This window comes from Mus musculus, chromosome X (genome assembly GCF_000001635.26).
Source record: "Mus musculus strain C57BL/6J chromosome X, GRCm38.p6 C57BL/6J".
Taxonomy (NCBI): domain Eukaryota; kingdom Metazoa; phylum Chordata; class Mammalia; order Rodentia; family Muridae; genus Mus; species Mus musculus.
In genome coordinates, this window is record NC_000086.7 from 97,249,936 (window position 1) to 97,263,454 (window position 13,519).

Here is a 13,519-nt window from a genome sequence, read left to right on the forward strand (position 1 = left end):
TGGCCATGAGCTTGTTTCAAATTACTTTTATTATGTTGAGGTGTGTCCCTTGCACCCATAATATTTCTAGAACTTTTATAATGATGGAATGTTGGGCTTTGTCAAAGATTTTTCTATACCTAGTGAAATGATCACGTGGATTTGTATCTTTCCTTTTTGTGTGGTAGATTACATTTATTTATTTACATATGTCGAACCCTCTTTGCCTCTCTCAGTTGATCATGGTAGATGATCTTTTTGATGTGCACTTTCTTGCATTCTGGTTGCAAATGGTTTACTGAAAATTATTGCCTCAATGTAAGGGGTTTGCAGCCCCATAGGAGGAACAACAATATGTTCATAAATGAAGCTGAGGGAATATGGGGATAAATACCTAAAATTAAAGGGTATTTGGAGGGTAGCATGGAAACCCAATGCAAGAGAAGATTTCTAATATATATACAACCCTTTGTTCTAGCATCTTCAGTAAAAGAAGGTCGTCTTCTTCCTATCAAAAGAGAATTGTAAATACCAACCCAGGCCACAAGACATTTGATTTACAATGGTGTTCTGCTTACAAGATATTGTAGGGCAACTGTATCACAAATCTTGTTGAAGTGTTCAACCAACATCTGATTTGACATAAAGCCCACTTCACAACCTGAAACTATTTAGATGACAAAAACAAATAAACAGTCAGACAAAAAGCAAACAAAACTGAGAATAGAGAGCTCAGGATTCTAGGGTAAAATCAAATACTTCTGTTCTAAAAAAGCAAATAAACTGACTTCTAATGGCATTCTGCTATACTCATAGATCAGTGCCTTACTCAGCCATCATGGGAGAAGCTTACTTTTGTAAATACAGTGAACCAGAAGCAGACCATTTTCGAAAAGTGAGAAACCTCAGAAAAGTCAGCCCTAAATGTGAAACCTCATTTAAGTCTATTCTCGCAATGCTCAAGGTACCCTGTGGAAGAGGAGGCAGAAAGAGTGTGAGTCATAGGGGATGGAGGATGCCAAGAAAACAATACCCTGTGTATCAACATGACCAAAGCTCATGTAAACTCACAGAGACTAAGGCAGCATGCAGAGGGCCTGTTTAGGTCTGCAGCATGACCTTTGTGTATATATTTTGGCTTCCTCTGTATTGTTTTACTGGTATTCCTTTATGTGGGAATGAGTGAATCTGTTTTGTGTGTGTGTGTGTGTGTGTGTGTGTGTGTGTGTCTTTTCTTAGGTTCTTTTCTTTCTGTTTGTTTGTTCTGTCCAACTTCAATATGTTAGTTTTTGTTTAATATGATTATATTTTATTGTATATTATATTTTGTTTTATTACTATCCCTTTAAAGCCCATTTGTTCTCTAATGACAAAAGGGGAGTAAATCTGGATGTGTAGGAAAATGGGAAAGAACTAGGAAGAGAAGAGGGAGGGGAACCCTAATTTTTTTTGTGCTATTTAGCATAAATTTGATGGACATTTAAATTCAATAGTTAAATCTGTGGTAATCTTCATGAAATGCATATTCGACCAAATTATTGCTGTTAGAGACCTTTGATGGCTTCACTGTACTTTAAGTTAAATATAATCTAACCTTTTCAGGAGCTGGGCCAACCATACATTTATAGCTATAAGACTGATATTACAACCAGCTACTGTCAGCTATGGCAAGTTTCCTAGATAGGCATTTCTCATTGAATCTTAAATATTTTCACTCACACTTCATTCTCTGTCTAAAATTATTTTTACCTTTGTAACTGATAATCTTGCAAATGCTGTATCACTGTGATGTTATCTTTGATTGCTCTTGTGTATTCTTCTATCCCCAGCCTGTTTTCAATGCACTGGAGCAAAACACTTTCTCTACATCTCACACAAAATTTATTTCTTTCCATTCCCCATAACACTTTCTTGTTAAAATCTGATGATACTATTGTAATTACTTGCTTATGTGTCTATCATTTCCAGCCTTTCTTTCTACCCTGAAAATGTCTCAAGGGTATGAGCTGCTTGAAAGACACTAACAAATGTTTATTGAAAATAATATTGGAAAGGTATATTATTTAGAACTTAATCCAATTTCCTATAATTCATCCTAAATAAAACAGCCAAGATGCTGTACAACGCTACTGAATCCTATTATCAAAAACCTTCAGAAACTCTTGTTGAATATTTTCCCCTTTTCTACTCCTACTTGTTCTCTCTCCCTCTATATTTTTCTTCTTAAAGTTACTGAAGTTATTTGTCATTGTGATAAACATCCATTAAAACACCATTTGACCATATTTTAATGCATAATTCAGTGATATAATTATGATCATATTGTTGTACAACTACCACCACAATTCTTTTATTCTTTTTCTAAAACATTTTCATCTATCCATGCTGAAACTTCATATCCATGAAATAATGCCCTCTTCCTTTTTTCTTCTTTCTTTCTTGCTTGCTTGCTTGCTTGCTTGCTTGCTTCCTTCCTTCCTTTCTCTTCTCTTCTCTTCTCTTCTCTTCTCTTCTTTTCTTTTCTTTTCTTTTTTTAGAAACCCTTGGTATCAATCTTTGTGACTTTGACCTTTTTTAGGTACTGAACTCACTCAAGAGCTTAAGTTTTCTAACTATCTTGTCTCAGTATAACATTTCAGGGTTTGTCTATATTGTACTATGTGCCCAAATATTAATAAAAATATGGTATTTATCCGGTTACTCATGTATGAACATTTGAATTGCACATGGTGAGTAATGGCATTATAATCATAGGTATGCAAATATGATTGATTCAGCCAAATGAAAAAAATTGTTCTGTAGAGTGGACAAAGTTCTCAAGGCAAAAAAATATAAATGGATAGTAAACACTGATGGTAGTTTTCACCTCACTTAGCTATCGGGGAAACCAAATTAACCACTCTTTGATTCCACCTCACCACAGCCAGAAGCAGCAAGATTAGGTATGCAAATAACAAAAATGCTGATGTTCATGTAGAGAAAGGGGATCTCCTGTGTCCTAATTTTGTGGGAATATAAAATAATATAGTCAATGTGGAAATCAGTGGGGAGGTTTCTCAAAAAAAAAAAAAAAAAAAAAAAGCTAAAAAGAGATTTACCATAAGACACAGCTGTATCACTGGGAATATACCCCAAAGTCCTTATATCTCACTACAAAGAAACTTGCATGTCCAACCCATGTCCATTAATACTTAAACTGCTATAGCTAGATAATGTTATCAACAAAAATCTCAGCTGGTAAACTGATAAGGAAAATTTGGGACAGGTGAATAATGGAGTACTGCTAAGCTGAAAAAAATGAAATGATAAAATTCACAGGTAAATGAATGGAGCTGGAGAAATGATCTATCTCAGGAGTGAGTCACCAGAAAGACAAATACTGCAGGTTTTCTCCTATATGGACCCTAACTTCAAATCTTTTGTTTTTTATATTTAACCTGGAGTTAAAACCAGGAAACTGGAAATAAGGCCACTGTGGTTGAAAACTTTGAAAGAGGTGCATAGTAAATAAAGGCAAAATGAAGAGACAGAGAGAGAGGGGGTGAGAGTGAGAAGGAGAAGGAGGGAGTGAGGGAAGGAAGAGAGAGAGAGAGAGAGAGACAGAGAGAGAGAGAGAGAGAGAGAGAGAGAATAGGGTGAGGAAAGGTTTGTAAAAGGAGGCACGGAAAGGGGAGAGGAAATGGAAAATGAGGTGTTAGTTGAAGGCTTAACCAAAATGAAAAGCACATGAAAAAGCTGTATGGAAACATGATCTTCCAAATAGAGGAAATAAATTAAACTAGAAAGCATAGCCAAGCACAGGGGATATTAAAGGAGAGAGGCAGATACTGAATTAAATGTTGTAGCAAACTTCAACCCCACATTACATCATTCAGTTCACAGATAAAAAACATAAGTTTTATATTTATAATATCTGTTAGTCAGCACTAATGCTGGGTAGATATCTACCATGTATGCTATTGGTATCTACTTCCCTATCAATAACCCCATATTATAACTTTCCATGTTTCATCTGGGAAGCTCTTAACTCCAATTGCCCAGCCCTTATGGCCATGTTTTTATGACTCACTTAACCCATGATATCTTCTCTCTCCACCTTTCTCTCTTTTCTTCATAGTCTCTCCTCCAACCCAAAGCCACGAAACACAAATCTTACCTATCTAGGACCAACTATAGGCTGTAGGCATCTTGTCAACTAGTAATAACTTGGGGCACAAGGTTAGACATCATTACTTGTGTACACGCAGCAGATTCTCTCATCCCTGAGAGCAACCAGGTCTTGGGGGCCAGTATTTAGCATTACAATACATAGCAAAGAACATACCTCAATGGCTAAAGATTTAATTGGAGATGGGTATATTGGAAAGATGTCAGGGTTATGGAGGATATATGAGTCTAAATTAAAGATGAGATGCATGAAAAAGCCTTATGTAAATCCACTAATTCAAAACTAATTCAAAACTCGTTATATAATATATGGGCAATGATGCTCACAGAAGAAATATGTCACTGTGTTAAAATCTCAGAGCCAGGCAAGCAATGCCTCGCTACAAGTTATTGGTCAAGGAGGACTCAGAGACACCCCAGCAGATAATGGCAACTAAGGGAGGAAGTCACTCTTCTTTGCAGGTGTGGCTACTAGTAGGTTGTTTATGCCCCACAGGTGGCTATGCACCCATGTGGAAATGGACAGAACTAATTAGATTGAGAGGCAAATTAATAAAAATAAATCAAAAGGATGTGTAGTTGGGACAAAGATGGGGTGGGAGTATTACTGGGAATTAGAAGGAGATAATGTTGGATGGATATAATAAAATAATACCTTATTTTTTTTTTAGAAAAATTGTCTTATAGAGGTCACACTTAAAGTCTCGACTTATTGTTTTTATGAAAAAGTTACTGACCCCTTCTGCTCCACTCGAGCCCCAGGGTACCTTGCCAGCGGACTCACCCGACACCCCCAAGGGCCCACACAGGATTCCCCACAGGATCCTAAGACCTCTGGTGAGTGGAACACAGCACCTGCCCTAATCCAATCACGCGGAACCTGAGACTGCAGTAAATAGGGAAGCAGACTACCCGGGCCTGACCTGGGGCACAAGTCCCTCCCACTCCACTCTAGCACCGGGGTACCTTGCCAGCGGAGTCGCCTGACACCCGCAAGGGCCCAAAAGGATTCCACACGGGATCCTAAGACCTCTAGCGAGTGGAACACAACTTCTGCCAGGAGGCCGATTCGAACACCAAATATCTGGGTACCTTCCCTGCAAGAAGAGAGCTTGCGTGCAGAGAATACTCTGCCCACTGAAACTAAGGAGAGAGCTACCCTCCCAGGTCTGCTTATAGAGGCTAACAGAGTCACCTGAAGAACAAGCTCTTAACAGTGACAACTATAACAGCTAGCTTCAGAAATTACCAGATGGCAAAAGGCAAACGTAAGAATCCTACTAACAGAAATCAAGACCACACACCATTGTCAGAACACAGCACTCCCACCCCACCTAGTCCTGGGCACCCCAACACAACCGAAAATCTAGACCCAGATTTAAAAACATTTCTCATGATGATGATAGAGGACATCAAGAAGGACTTTCATAAGTCACTTAAAGAATTACAGGAGAGCACTGCTAAAAAGAGTTACAGGTCCTTAAAGAAAAGCAGGAAAACAAAACCAAACAGGTAGAAGTCCTTAAAGAAAAACAGGAAAACACATCCAAACAGGTGATGGAAATGAACAAAACCATACTAGAAATAAAAGGGGAAGTAGACACAAAAAAGAAAACCGAAAGCGAGGCAACGCTGGAGATAGAAACCCTAGGAAAGACATCTGGAACCATAATTGTGAGCATCAGAAACAGAATAGAAGAAATGGAAGAGAGAATCTCAGGTGCAGAAGATTCCATAGAGAACATCGACACAACAGTCAAAGAAAATACAAAATGCAAAAGGATCCTAACTTAAAACATCCAGGAAATCCAGGACACAATGAGAAGACCAAACCTACGGATAATAGGAATTGATGAGAATGAAGATTTTCAACTTAAAGGGCCAGCTAATATCTTCAACAAAATAATAGAAGAAAACTTCCCAAACATAAAGAAAGAAATGCCCATGATCATACAATAAGCCTACAGAACTCCAAATAGACTGGACCAGAAATGAAATTCCTCTCGACACATAATAATCAGAACAACAAATGCACTAAATAAAGATAGAATATTAAAAGCAGTAAGGGAGAAAGGTCCACTAACATATAAAGGAAGGCCTATCAGAGTTACACCAGACTTTTCACCAGAGACTATGAAAGCCAGAAGAGCCTGGACAGATGTTATACAGACACTAAGAGAACACAAATGCCAGCTCAGGCTACTATATCCTGCCAAACTCTCAATTACCATAGATGGAGAAACCAAAGTAGTCCACGACAAAACAAAATTCACACAATATCTTTCCACGAATCCAGCCCTTCAAAGGATAATAACAGAAAAGAAGCAATACAAGGACGGAAATCACACCCTAGAACAAGCAAGAAAGTAATCCCTCAACAAACCAAAAAGAAGACAGCCACAAGAACAGAATGCCAACCCTAACAACAAAAATAAAAAGAAGCAAAAATTACTTTTCCTTAATATCTCTTAGTATCAATGGACTCAATTCCCCAATAAAAAGACATAGACTAACAGACTGGCTACACAAACAGGACCCAACATTCTGCTGCTTACAGGAAACCCATCTAGGGAAAAAGACAGACACTACCTCAGAGTGAAAGGCTGGAAAACAATTTTCCAAGCAAATGGTCTGAAAAAACAAGCTGGAGTAGCCATTCTAATATCGGATAAAATCGACTTCCAACCCAAAGTTATCAAAAAAGACAAGGAGGGACACTTCATACTCATCAAAGTTAAAATCCTCCAAAAGGAACTCTCAATTCTGAATATCTATGCTCCAAATGCAAGGGCAGCCACATTCATTAAAGACACTTTAGTAAAGCTCAAAGCACACATTGTACCTCACACAATAATAGTGGGAGACTTCAACACACCACTTTCATCAATGGACAGATCATGGAAACAGAAACTAAACAGGGACACAGTGAAACTAACAGAAGTTATGAAACAAATGGACCTGACAGATATCTACAGAACATTTTATCCTAAAACAAAAGGATATACCTTCTTCTCAGCACCTCACGGGCCCTTCTCCAAAATTGACCATATAATTGGTCACAAAACAGGCCTCAACAGATACAAAAATATTGAAATTGTCCCATGTATCCTATCAGACCACCATGGCCTAAGACTGATCTTCAATAAAAACATAAATAATGGAAAGCCAACATTCACGTGGAAACTGAACAACACTCTTCTCAATGATACCTTGGTCAAGGAAGGAATAAAGAAAGAAATTAAAGACTTTTTAGAGTTTAATGAAAATGAAGCCACAACGTACCCAAACCTATGGGACACAATGAAAGCATTTCTAAGAGGGAAACTCATAGCTCTGAGTGCCTACAAGAAGAAACGGGAGAGAGCACATACTAGCAGCTTGACAACACATCTAAAAGCTCTAGAAAAAAAGGAAGCAAATTCACCCAAGAGGAGTAGAGGGCAGGAAATAATCAAACTCAGGGGTGAAATCAACCAAGTGGAAACAAGAAGAACTATTCAAAGAATTAACCAAACGAGGAGTTGGTTCTTTGAGAAAATCAACAAGATAGATAAACCCTTAGCTAGACTCACTAGAGGGCACAGGGACAAAATCCTAATTAACAAACTCAGAAATGAAAAGGGAGACATAACAACAGATCCTGAAGAAATCCAAAACACCATCAGATCCTTCTACAAAAGGCTATACTCAACAAAACTGGAAAACCTGGACGAAATGGACAAATTTCTGAACAGATACCAGGTACCAAAGTTGAATCAGGATCAGGTTAACCATCTAAACAGTCCCATATCCCCTTAAGAAATAGAAGCAGTTATTAATAGTCTCCCAGCCAAAAAAAGCCCAGGACTAGATGGGTTTAGTGCAGAGTTCTATCAGACCTTCAAAGAAGATCTAATTCCAGTTCTGCACAAACTATTTCACAAAATAGAAGTAGAAGGTACTCTACCCAACTCATTTAATGAAGCCACTATTACTCTGATACCTAAACCACAGAAAGATCCAACAAAGATAGAGAACTTCAGACCAATTTCTCTTATGAACATCGATGCAAAAATCCTCAATAAAATTCTTGCTAACCGAATTCAAGAACACATTAAAGCAATCATCCATCCTGACCAAGTAGGTTTTATTCCAGGGATGCAGGGATGGTTTAATATACGAAAATCCATCAATGTAATCCATTATATAAACAAACTCAAAGAAAAAAACCACATGATCATTTCGTTAGATGCAGAAAAAGCATTTGACAAGATCCAACACCCATTCATGATAAAAGTCTTGGAAAGATCAGGAATTCAAGGCCCATACCTAAACATGATAAAAGCAATCTACAGCAAACCAGTAGCCAACATCAAAGTAAATGGAGAGAAGCTGGAAGCAATCCCACTAAAATCAGGGACTAGACAAGGCTGCCCACTTTCTCCCTACCTTTTCAACATAGTACTTGAAGTATTAGCCAGAGCAATTCGACAACAAAAGGAGATCAAGGGGATACAAATTGGAAAAGAGGAAGTCAAAATATCACTTTTTGCAGATTATATGATAGTAATATATAAGTGACCCTAAAAATTCCACCAGAGAACTCCTAAACCTGATAAACAGCTTCGGTGAAGTAGCTGGATATAAAATTAACTCAAACAAGTCAATGGCCTTTCTCTACACAAAGAATAAACAGGCTGAGAAAGAAATTAGGGAAACAACACCCTTCTCAATAGTCACAAATAATATAAAATATCTTGGCGTGACTCTAACTAAGGAAGTGAAAGATCTGTATGATAAAAACTTCAAGTCTCTGAAGAAAGAAATTAAAGAAGATCTCAGAAGATGGAAAGATCTCCCATGCTCATGGATTGGCAGAATCAACATTGTAAAAATGGCTATCTTGCCAAAAGCAATCTAAAGATTCCATGCAATCCCCATCAAAATTCCAACTCAATTCTTCAACGAATTAGAAGGAGCAATTTGCAAATTCATCTGGAATAACAAAAAACCGAGGATAGCAAAAACTCTTCTCAAGGATAAAAGAACCTCTGGTGGAATCACCATGCCTGACCTAAAGCTTTACTACAGAGCAATTGTGATAAAAACTGCATGGTACTGGTATAGAGACAGACAAGTAGACCAATGGAATAGAATTGAAGACCCAGAAATGAACCCACACACCTATGGTCACATGATCTTCGACAAGGGAGCCAAAACCATCCAGTGGAAGAAAGACAGCATTTTCAACAATTGGTGCTGGCACAACTGGTTGTTATCATGTAGAAGAATGCGAATCGATCCATTCCTATCTCCTTGTACTGAGGTCAAATCTAAGTGGATCAAGGAACTTCATATAAAACCAGAGACACTGAAAGTTATAGAGGAGAAAGTGGGGAAAAGCCTTGAAGATATGGGCACAGGGGAAAAATTCCTGAACAGAACAGCCATGGCTTGTGCTGTAAGATTGAGAATTGACAAATGGGACCTAATGAAACTCCAAAGTTTCTGCAAGGCAAAAGACACCGACAATAAGACAAAAAGACCACCAACAGATTGGGAAAGGATCTTTACCTATCCTAAATCAGATAGGGGACTAATATCCAACATATATAAAGAACTCAAGAAGGTGGACTTCAGAAAATCAAATAACCCCATTAAAAAATGGGGCTCAGAACTGAACAAAGAATTCTCATCTGAGGAATACCGAATGGCAGAGAAGCACCTGAAAAAATGTTCAACATCCTTAATCATCAGGGAAATGCAAATCAAAACAACCCTGAGATTCCACCTCACACCAGTCAGAATGGCTAAGATCAAAAATTCAGGTGACAGCAGATGCTGGCGAGGATGTGGAGAAAGAGGAACACTCCTCCATTGTTGGTGGGATTGCAGGCTTGTACAACCACTCTGGAAATCAGTCTGGCAGTTCCTCAGAAAATTGGACATAGTACTACCGGAGGATCCCCCAATGTATCTCCTGGGCATATATCCAGGAGATGTCCCAAAGGGTAAGAAGGACACATGCTCTACTACGTTCATAGCAGCCTTATTTATAATAGCCAGAAGCTGGAAAGAACCCAGGTGCCCCTCAACAGAGGAATGGATACAGAAAATGTGGTACATCTACACAATGGAGTACTTCTCAGCTTTTAAAAAGAATGAATTTATGAAATTCCTAGCCAAATGGATGGACCTGGTGGGCAACCTCCTGAGTGAGGTAACACGTTCACAAAGGAACTCACACAATATGTACTCACTGATAAGTGGATATTAGCCCAAAACCTAGGATACCCAAGATATAAGATACAATTTCCTAAACACATGAAACTCAAGAAAAATGAAGACTGAAGTGTGGACACTATGCCCCTCCTTAGAAGTGGGAACAAAACACCCATGGAAGGAGTTACAGAGACAAAGTTTGGAGCTGAGATGAAAGGATGGACCATGTAGAGACTGCCATATCCAGGGATCCACCCCATAATCAGCATCCAAACGCTGACACCATTGCATACACTAGCAAGATTTTATTGAAAGGACCCAGATGTAGCTGTCTCTTGTGAGACTATGCCGGGGCCTAGCAAACACAGAAGTGGATGCTCATAGTCACCTAATGGATGGATCACAGGGCTCCCAATGGAGGAGCTAGAGAAAGTACCCAAGGAGCTAAAGGGATCTGCAACCCTATAGGCGGAACAACATTATGAACTAACCAGTACCCCGGAGCTCTTGACTCTAGCTGCATATGTATCAAAAGATGGCCTAGTCGGCCATCACTGGAAAGAGAGGCCCATTGGACACGCAAACTTTATATGCCCCAGTACAGGGGAACGCCAGGGCCAAAAAGGGGGAGTGGGTGGGTAGGGGAGTGGGGGTGGGTGGGTATGGGGGACTTTTGGTATAGCATTGGAAATGTAAATGAGCTAAATACCTAATAAAAAACGGAAAATAAATAAATAAATAAATAAATTAGGGGAAAAAAAGTTACTGAGTTTAAGAAAGTAAGAAAACTATGTTATACAGTTTCTACTTTGAATCCTGGAGATAGAATTAGCTCTTTGAATAAAACTTTTCCAGTTCTATAGAAGATCGAAGTAATTCTGCTTGGTTCTTCCATTTTAATGACTTAACTAACTCTAAGTGTTCTAAGTGTTTCATTTCTATCTATGGAGCTGGTATATTTCTATTTCCTATGAAATAGATTCTATTCCTGAAAAGTGAATGAATGCTTTGAGTAGTTGGATCACCAAGTAACTATTGACACTAGAGAATACCGATTTAAGCTGAAATGATCTTTATTAAAATAGTAAAGTATTCGTAGACCTATAATCTGATGAGCACTGTGCAATCTATCCTAACTAACTTGATTGTTATCCAAGCTCTTTGTGGGGCACCAAAATCAGTTCAGATTACCAGATCTTAAATTGGGAACCTTGGTTATCTCTGGGCTAAACCAAATATGGGTACTATAGTCTAGCTAAGTTCAGTCATGATTTTACTGAGAAGACAGATCTGAGGGAGGGGAGAGTGGGCTAGCAAACTGTTTGCAACTTCTAAACCCAGTGATATTTTTGTAGCATGCGTCAGAGTCCAGGGACTCTAATCAACAAATCCATCTTGTTCACCTGACACCTAGTTCAGGAGCTTGCAGTTGCTATTTTTAGTAAGCTTCGTTTCTGTTGAAAAAGACAGTGATAAATGCATTTCAACTAAATCAGTATTTTAAGGGCCAAAATGCAGCCGATGTTCTGGTGTAGTTCTGCATTTTATTTACTCAGTCATAAGATTTTTGGTCTTAGTTTCCTTTTCTTAAAATTATGTTTCAGTTTGCATACCAAATAGTATATTTTATTATATTTTCATGCATGTATATCATTTTATTTTGTTTATATTTATCTTTCCACTATTTCCCTTTATCACCCCAAATAGTTTCCCTTCTGACAGATCTGTCCAGATGTAGTTAAAGTTCATGTGGGAGAAATTTTGTCTTTGTCGCTCTCCCCTAAATCCCACTTTCTTGTTACTCCTCAATTTTTTTTTTTTTACCATTTCTTTCCCCCACATAATTCCACTTCTGCTTTCAGGTGGTGACTATGTGTGTATAATAATTGTAATATAGATTCAACATATGTGATGTTGATGTTTCTGAATCTCACTACCTTATTTTGCTCAATTAATGAATTACTCTTTCACCTACTTGTCTACAAATAACAAATTTTATTCTTTAAGACTTAATACATTGTTGTTTCTATACACACCACATTTTATTTTTTATAACTTAATTAAAATATAATGACATAAATTTTCCCTCCTTCTTATCCCTGCTACCACTTCCATGCATACCCTGTCCTAATTTCATGGTCTCTTCTTCTTTAACTATTGTTGCTACATATACATATAAATGAATAAACATACAAATGAAGCCTGCTGAGTCTGCTCAGTGTTGCTTGCATTTATGTATTTCTAGGACTGACCATTTTGCATTGAATAATCAATGAGGGGATTCGTCTCTGGGAAAGACTGGTTTTCCATTTCTCAGTAGCATGTAGTTGCTTGTAGCATTTTTGTCTGTGTATGAGACCCTGTGAGGTTTCTCTTGATGACCTTGAGATGTCACCTGTTATTGGATTTGTTAAAGTCTTCTTTAGTTATCCATATTATTGAGATTTCATGCATCTAAGTTCCTTGGCATTGCTAGGAGGTATACTATCACAGCAGACATCCTGATCCTCTGGCTCTTAAAATCTTTCTGCCCCTCTTCCTCAGGCTTGCCTATTTCTTCCCTGCAGGAGTTGTGCTGTAGGCATATCAACTGAGTTTGGGCACTCTGTGATCAGTGGTTCTTTGCATTTAATTAACTCTGCCTTTCTGTAATGATCTCCCACCACAAAAAGAAGCTTCTTTCATGAAGAGATATAAACTCATCCATGGGTATAAAGGTAAGTATATAGAGTGCAGTTAGAAATTAAAAGTATTAGAGTGCAGTTAGCTTTAGGAAAGTGGTGGTAGTAAATTCTTTAAGATATATAGTCTAACTAGTAGCCTATAGTTTGTTAGATTTTCAATATTGGGCATGATTTTCCTCTGGCTGAACAGACCTTGACTCCAATTAGACAGCTGCTGGTTAATATGAAACTATATGTGCTCCTATTGCATCTTTAATAATATCTTAACATGTTGATCATCGTTGTGCTTCACAGGTATCACAGCTGGGTAGGATAGTTGATTGTTTTCCTCACTTAGCTTGCAAATCAACTTCTGGAGCTACAAAAGAAAGTCAACAAGGAGGAAGCTATCAGATAAGATCCAGCTCAAATCCTCTGAGTCCTATGTCCAAAATGTGTGTTATTTTCAGCTATAGCGACATACCTTCAACTTTCAGAAGGTAATCAAG